Here is a 6,686-nt window from a genome sequence, read left to right as displayed (position 1 = left end):
AATGACAGTCTTACACTAACTGAAACAAACAAACTGGCACAACAAACTCATTTAAGGCTGAGACACCGCCTTCGCCCGAGATATCCGTAGTATTGGCACGTCCGACACCCGTTTTCGTCCACTTTTCTTAGAAGTGTCACCAGGAGACATTGCCACCACACTAGCATACCTCCAACGACGAGGAAGAGGCACCTCCACATCGCCGGCGGTACTCTCTCCACTAACCGGAAGTGGCGGGAAGTGACGATCAAAATTGCGTCCTCCAGCAGGGGGATGACTACTCGCCCGTACCCTGGCCCCACCAGAAACCGTCGGTCGCCTGGAAGAGATATCTTCCACCACCAAATGGATAGCTGCAGCCTCCCCTGAAAGGGGAACCTCCGAATCAACGTGAGGACAAACAGAAATTGAGTCAACATCATGAGGCACTGCAAGAAAGGGAGCAGCCGTGACTACTTCAGCGGCGTCACTAGAAGTAGTAGGCGTTGCCACTTCAGGGTCGTCACTAGAGGAATTTCGAGGAACAACAAGCTTGGGACAACGTTGACGGACGTGTCCCTGCATATGACAATGTCGGCATATAAACTGGGAGCAATCGCGATATAGATGATCCGCACCCAAACATAAATTACACACTTTTGACTGGCGATCATGCTTCACTTTTAACATTACCGCTTTGCCCAAAGGATAAAAAACTTTCACTACGTACGGCAAAGAGATACACTTCTCACTGAAAGACACACGAACATGGCGTATACCTAAATATATGCCCTGGTCCCTCTTCCACACAATGGGGCTTTTCACTTCACAATCAAAATCTTTAAGTTTATTTAATATAGTATCATCGTCTACATATTCCGGGAAGTCCATAAATGACACACTAATAGTACGTTTAGTGACACCATTAGCCGAACAGTGCACACCATTTACAATTAAACCATTATCTATAGACAGGTCGACATCGGCGGGAAGAACAAAAGTTACCTCATAACCACCCGGGCGAGGAACAACAGCAGTGACCGAAGCAGCAACAAAAGTAGAAATAACAGAATGGATAACGTCCCCATGGCTTGAAGTTGTCGTTTCCACAAAAACAGTACGATGCATAACTTCCATGACCTTCTTGGTTGATGAAGACATCGTCAAACAACTCGAAAAAATACATAAACGAGGAAAAAAAACAGAACTACACGCTCACTAGGTTGAGCTGTTAAATTTACACTAAAGAAATAAGAGATAGAAAAAAACACGTCTGTACTCGACGACGAGAACCGGCGCTTTCCATAAATCGATCCTGCCAGGGATCGAACCTGGGACCTTCCGCGTGTAAAGCGGATGTGATAACCACTACACCACAAGCACGTGAGTAAAACTAAACTAAACTAAACTAACGTGGCAGGGGTTCAGTTTAGAGACAGAGAAATCAGAAGAGTTCTCTCTCCAACCGGGGTGTTCAGGAACTTTGTAGTTCCTCTTCGTCCCCTTTCGTGGATTGTTATTAAGATTAAGTGGTGGGTTTTTTGTTTTTTTATTATTATTTCAATAAATTAATTATCGTTATTATTCTTGACTTTTTGGGTGGGGAATGTCTCACTAAATGTTCTTTTGGGTGGAGGCAAATGCAGCAGTGGAAAGAAAGGCCGGGACCTATCCCGAAAGGAAAAAGTAGCACGTCACTTCCTGTTTTCTTCTTTTTTAATGTTTTCAAAATTAATCATTAACGTTTGAAATATCTCATTTCGCAAACTAAACAAACACAAATATAATGACAGCTTTACATATAACCGTAAATAAAATAACTCTCTTCCTTGTCTACGAAAGCCAAAAGTAATTTCATAGTGTGCTAACGTGTCTTCAAACGACATCATCGAGCCTACAGTATTCAACGTTTTCACCCTTCGCTCAATTGCCTTTAAACGTGCAATTTAATTTACTCATTCTTTTCTCTTAGGGGTCGCGTGTTCGCATCCGAGTCGCGCTAAACATGCTCGCTCTCCCAGCCATAAGGGCGTTATAACGTGACGGTCAATCCCACTTTTCGTTGGTAAAAGAGTAGCCCAAGAGTTGGCGGTGGGTGGTGATGACTAGCTGCCTTCCCTCTAGTCTTACACTACTAATATAGGGACGGCTAGCACAGATAGCCCTCGAGTAGCTTTGTGCGAATTTCAAAACAAAACAAACAAATCTTTTCTCTTTCTAGAAGAAACTGAACAGAAGAATTTCAAAACTTTAATTTTTTTATCACAATTATTACACGAAAACGTAATCAGCGATTTAATACGTCTTTTAAATCCTTCAATATGCTTATGGATACTCCGACAAATATTTTATATTTCTTATCTTGCGACCAATTAGATGATCGCACTCTGGCTGATGTCTCGTTCTCGCACAATACTTCTTCAAGGTGTTCAATACGACAAAGTTTCATGGTGACTTTCAAGCTCTTAAAATGATAATTTTTTAAAGGCGCTCTTGTTTTAACAGTACGTTGACAGTCGCGGGTTGTAGGATATCACATCGCTGGGAAAACGTCTAATGTGCAGAAGAGGTCTCATCTGTTTTGAAAACACTCTCTTCAAAAACCATCTACTCTTGGCGACTAACGTCGTCTCTCAAGGTTATATGTCGTTTTTCTCGATGAAAATGACTTTACCAAAACATAGAATCTTGTTCAACAAAAACGTTTACAAGAACCAGCTGCACCTGGAAGCAGGAAACACTTCAGAATAATGTATATTCTGCTATCGTGGCATCGTAATTTCCTCGTACCTATTTAATCTTCACTATATTCAAGTGAAAGAAATTCAATTTTTAAATAAGTACGTAAAACAGGGGATTCGATAACAACAATAAGATATTAAGCATCGCAAATAGCCTTTACTAAGTGAAGACATTCTGGAAAAATAAAGAAATCAGATAAAAATTGATAAACAGAACAAGGAGTCTTCAAGAAAACAATGATCTCTATAGGCGGTCGCTTTTCTTCACTGTAAGAGTGGGAAGACATGGCCTTTAGGACCTATGAGTCGCTATCTGTGGTTCGTTTATTTCCAATTCCAATCAAATAACATGTATGCATTGTCAGATGTAGTGGAATTTACGATATTATCGCCAATTCCACCGATCGGTAAAAATAAAGTACATCCAACAGTCGGTGGTGAACGACTTTGAAGAATTGCCTTAACTCTTTTCCGTCACTAGTAAGTTGCAGATGATAACTCGCATATCCATGCAATAGTTCTAACCGCTATTTAAAACAAAAGGTTAAAGAACGAAACATATAGGTTGATTAGTTGTCACAGCTTGAATAGTTGTTCTCAACAAGCACTGACGGAGTCGAGATCTTTAAATATTACCTGTACAACTAAGAAGGTACATTACCTAAATTTAAAATAAGGTCGCGTGAATCGACATTTCACACTCTTCACGCATTTGAAATAAAAAAAAAAAAACTCATGAACCCTTTCCATTGAATTGGAGTTCTAAATTGCTGGTCAGATTCTTCGTCGAACGTTATACGATTATACGAAGGCCTATTGAAAACGTGAAATTTCGCAGGCATGCACGTATTATATACAAAACCAATAGCGATTCTTTTTCGGTTAATTAAACAACATTTATACGAATTTCGGAAGGTGGTTACAAGTATAGGAAAAAAGTGTGTAGATCCTGTGACATCTCGCAGCCGTCTCACGCTCTCACACTGAATTTATGATAAAAATTTCGTTCCACGTTCTTAACAACTAAATTAAAAGGAAACAAACGATTTAAATAATAAATATGTGCCTGCCAGGGATCGAACCTGGGACCTTCCGCGTGTCAAGCGGATGTGATAACCACTACACCACAAGCACGTCACTTTATTTTTTCCTTTTTACTGTTTTCAAAATTATTCATCAACGTTTCAAAATATCTCATTTCGAAAACTATACAAACACAAATATAATGACAGCTTTACATATAACCATAAAGAAAATAACACTCTTCCTTGTCTACCAAACCCAAAAGTAATTTGATAATCTGCTAACGTGTCTTCAAACGACATCCTCGAGCCTACAGTATTCAACGTTTTCACACCTCGCTCAATTGCCCTTAAACGTGCAATTTAATTTACTCATTCTTTTCTCTTTCTAGCAGAAACTGAACAGAAGAATTTCATAACTTTAATTTTTTTTTATCACAATTATTACACGAAAACGTAATAAGCGATTTAATACGTCTTTTAAATCCTTCTATATGCTTATGGATCCTCCGAAAAATATTTCATATTTCTTATCTTGCGACCAATTAGATGATCGCACTCTGGCTGATGTCTCGTTCTCGCACAATACTTCTTCAAGGTGTTCAATACGACAAAGTTTCATGGTGACTTTCAAGCTCCTAAAATGATAATTTTGTAAAGGCCCTCTTGTTTTAACAGTACGTTGACAGTCGCGGGTTGTAGGACATCACATCGGTGGGAAAACGTCTAATGTGCAGAAAAGGTCTCATCTGTTTTAAAAACACTCTCTTCAAAAACATTCCACTCTTGGCGACTTACGTCGTATCTCAAGGTTATATATCGTTGTTCTCGTTGAAAATGACTTTACCAAAACATAGAATCTTGTTCAACAAAAACGTTTACAAGAACCAGCTGCACCTGGAAGCAGGAAACACTTCAGAATAATGAATATTCTGCTGTCGTGGCATCGTAATTTCCTCGTACCTATTTAATCTTCACTATATTCAAGTGAAAGAAATACAATTTTTAAATAAGTACGTAAAACAGGGGATTCGATAACAACAATAAGATATTAAGCATCGCAAAAAAGCCTTTACTAAGTGAAGACATTCTGGAAAAATAAAAAAATCAGACAAAAATTGATAAACAGAACAAGTAGTCTTCAAGAAAACAATGATCTCTATAGCTTGTCGCTTCTCTTCCCTGTAAAAGTGGCAAGACATGGCGTTTAGGACCTTTGAGTCGCTATCTGTGGTTCGTTTATTTCCAATTCCAATCAAATAACATGTATGCATTGTCAAACGTAAGGGAAGTTACGATATTATCGCCAATTCCACCGATCGGTAAATATAATGTACATCAAACAGTCGGTGGTGAACGATTTTGAAGAATTGCATTAACTCTTTTCCGTCACTAGTAAGTTGCAGATGATAACTCGCATATCGATGCAATAGTTATAATAGCTATTTAAAACAAAAGGTTAAAGAACGAAACATATAGGTTGATTAGTTGTCACAGCTTGAATAGTTGTTCTCAACAAGCACTGACGGAGTCGAGATCTTTAAATATTACCTGTACAACTAAGAAGGTACGTTACCTAAATTTAAAATAAGGTCGCGTGAATCGACATTTCACACTCTTCACGCATTTGAAATAAAAAAAAAAACTCATGAACCCTTTCCATTGAATTGGAGTTCTAAATTGCTGGTCAGATTCTTCGTCGAACGTTATACGATTACACGAAGGCCTATTGAAAACGTGTAATTTCGCAGGCATGCACGTATTATATACAAAACCAATAGCGATTCTTTTTCGGTTTATTAAACAACATTTATACGAATTTCGGAAGGTGGTTACAAGTATAGGAAAAAAGTGTGTAAATCCTGTGACATCTCGCAGCCGTCTCACGCTCTCACACTGAATTTATGATAAAAATTTCGTTCCACGTTCTTAACAACTAAATTAAAAGGAAACAAACGATTTAAATAATAAATATGTGCCTGCCAGGGATCGAACCTGGGACTTTCCGCGTGTTAAGCGGATTTTTTTTTTTTCTCTTTATTTATCCCACCTCAACGAGGGGGTATACACAGAAATACAACAAATAAAACACAAGTTAATGAATTAGCATGTAACAATAACTCTGTAGATTACCATGCTGAAAATTACCACAAAGTTAATAAAATTAAGGAAAAGAAATAAAAGAGGTAATTGGAACAGCAGGTAATCCAACAAACATTATAATGAACATTAACAAACAAGAAATCAATGGATCTTTCATTGGTAACAAAAATATAATGAAATAACAACTTATCTTAACAACGTACACAAGAAATAACCTTGGGCACCTTGGGTTACCAAGCTACCAACATAAGAATACACAGAATAAAAAACATTTAATGAGTTATGTAACAAAGATCTATGATAATGAAGATATATATGTCTCCGTACACGCACTTTAAACATGGAAATTAAATGAATGACGCGATTTCGTGCCAAAGAAACTGAACGAGCAGAACATATAACCTGACGTGCCAAACTTGTAATTAAACGGAATATGTTCCAGCATCTCCTGGGTAACGAAGGATGAGATCCCACTAAGAGGCATCTCCTCCATACCCAGTTTGATATGGGACATCCAAAATAAAATGCCAATAATTTATATACATATGACCACAAGGGCTGTACAAAAGGACATTGGAAAAACAGATGGTCTATGGTTTCTGGCGCCTGGGAACAGAAAGTGCACAACCCTGTGGGATGTCTGTCCATATGTATCAGCTTGATATTTGTGGTAATCGCCCGCAACCAGAGTAAATAATCCACATCACAAACAAAAAAAACCAACAAAAGAAGAATAAGCGTTTTACGAATGCGTTTCCAGTCTCCAGGAGGAACAATATCCCCCCAGTAGAATGGAGCAGGGAAGTTATTAGCGAGTGAAAACTGTATATATCCCACCAGT

General features: G+C 38.3%; 2 non-coding genes across 2 annotated transcripts; both read right to left on the bottom strand.

Annotated features, from left to right (window-relative positions):
- Positions 1-1,289: 1,289 nt before the first annotated feature.
- Positions 1,290-1,360, bottom strand: TRNAV-UAC (transfer RNA valine (anticodon UAC)). The gene has a single exon. It is a non-coding gene; the product is annotated as a tRNA-Val (tRNA).
- A 2,421-nt stretch (positions 1,361-3,781) lies between these two features.
- On the bottom strand, positions 3,782-3,854 carry TRNAV-GAC (transfer RNA valine (anticodon GAC)). The gene has a single exon. It is a non-coding gene; the product is annotated as a tRNA-Val (tRNA).
- Between the last annotated feature and the right edge of the window lie 2,832 nt (positions 3,855-6,686).

This window comes from Tachypleus tridentatus, chromosome 13 (assembly GCF_004210375.1).
Source record: "Tachypleus tridentatus isolate NWPU-2018 chromosome 13, ASM421037v1, whole genome shotgun sequence".
NCBI classification, from domain to species: Eukaryota; Metazoa; Arthropoda; class Merostomata; order Xiphosura; family Limulidae; genus Tachypleus; species Tachypleus tridentatus.
The sequence above is the reverse complement of the archived record's forward strand: the minus strand, read 5'-3'. Positions and strand labels throughout refer to the sequence as shown.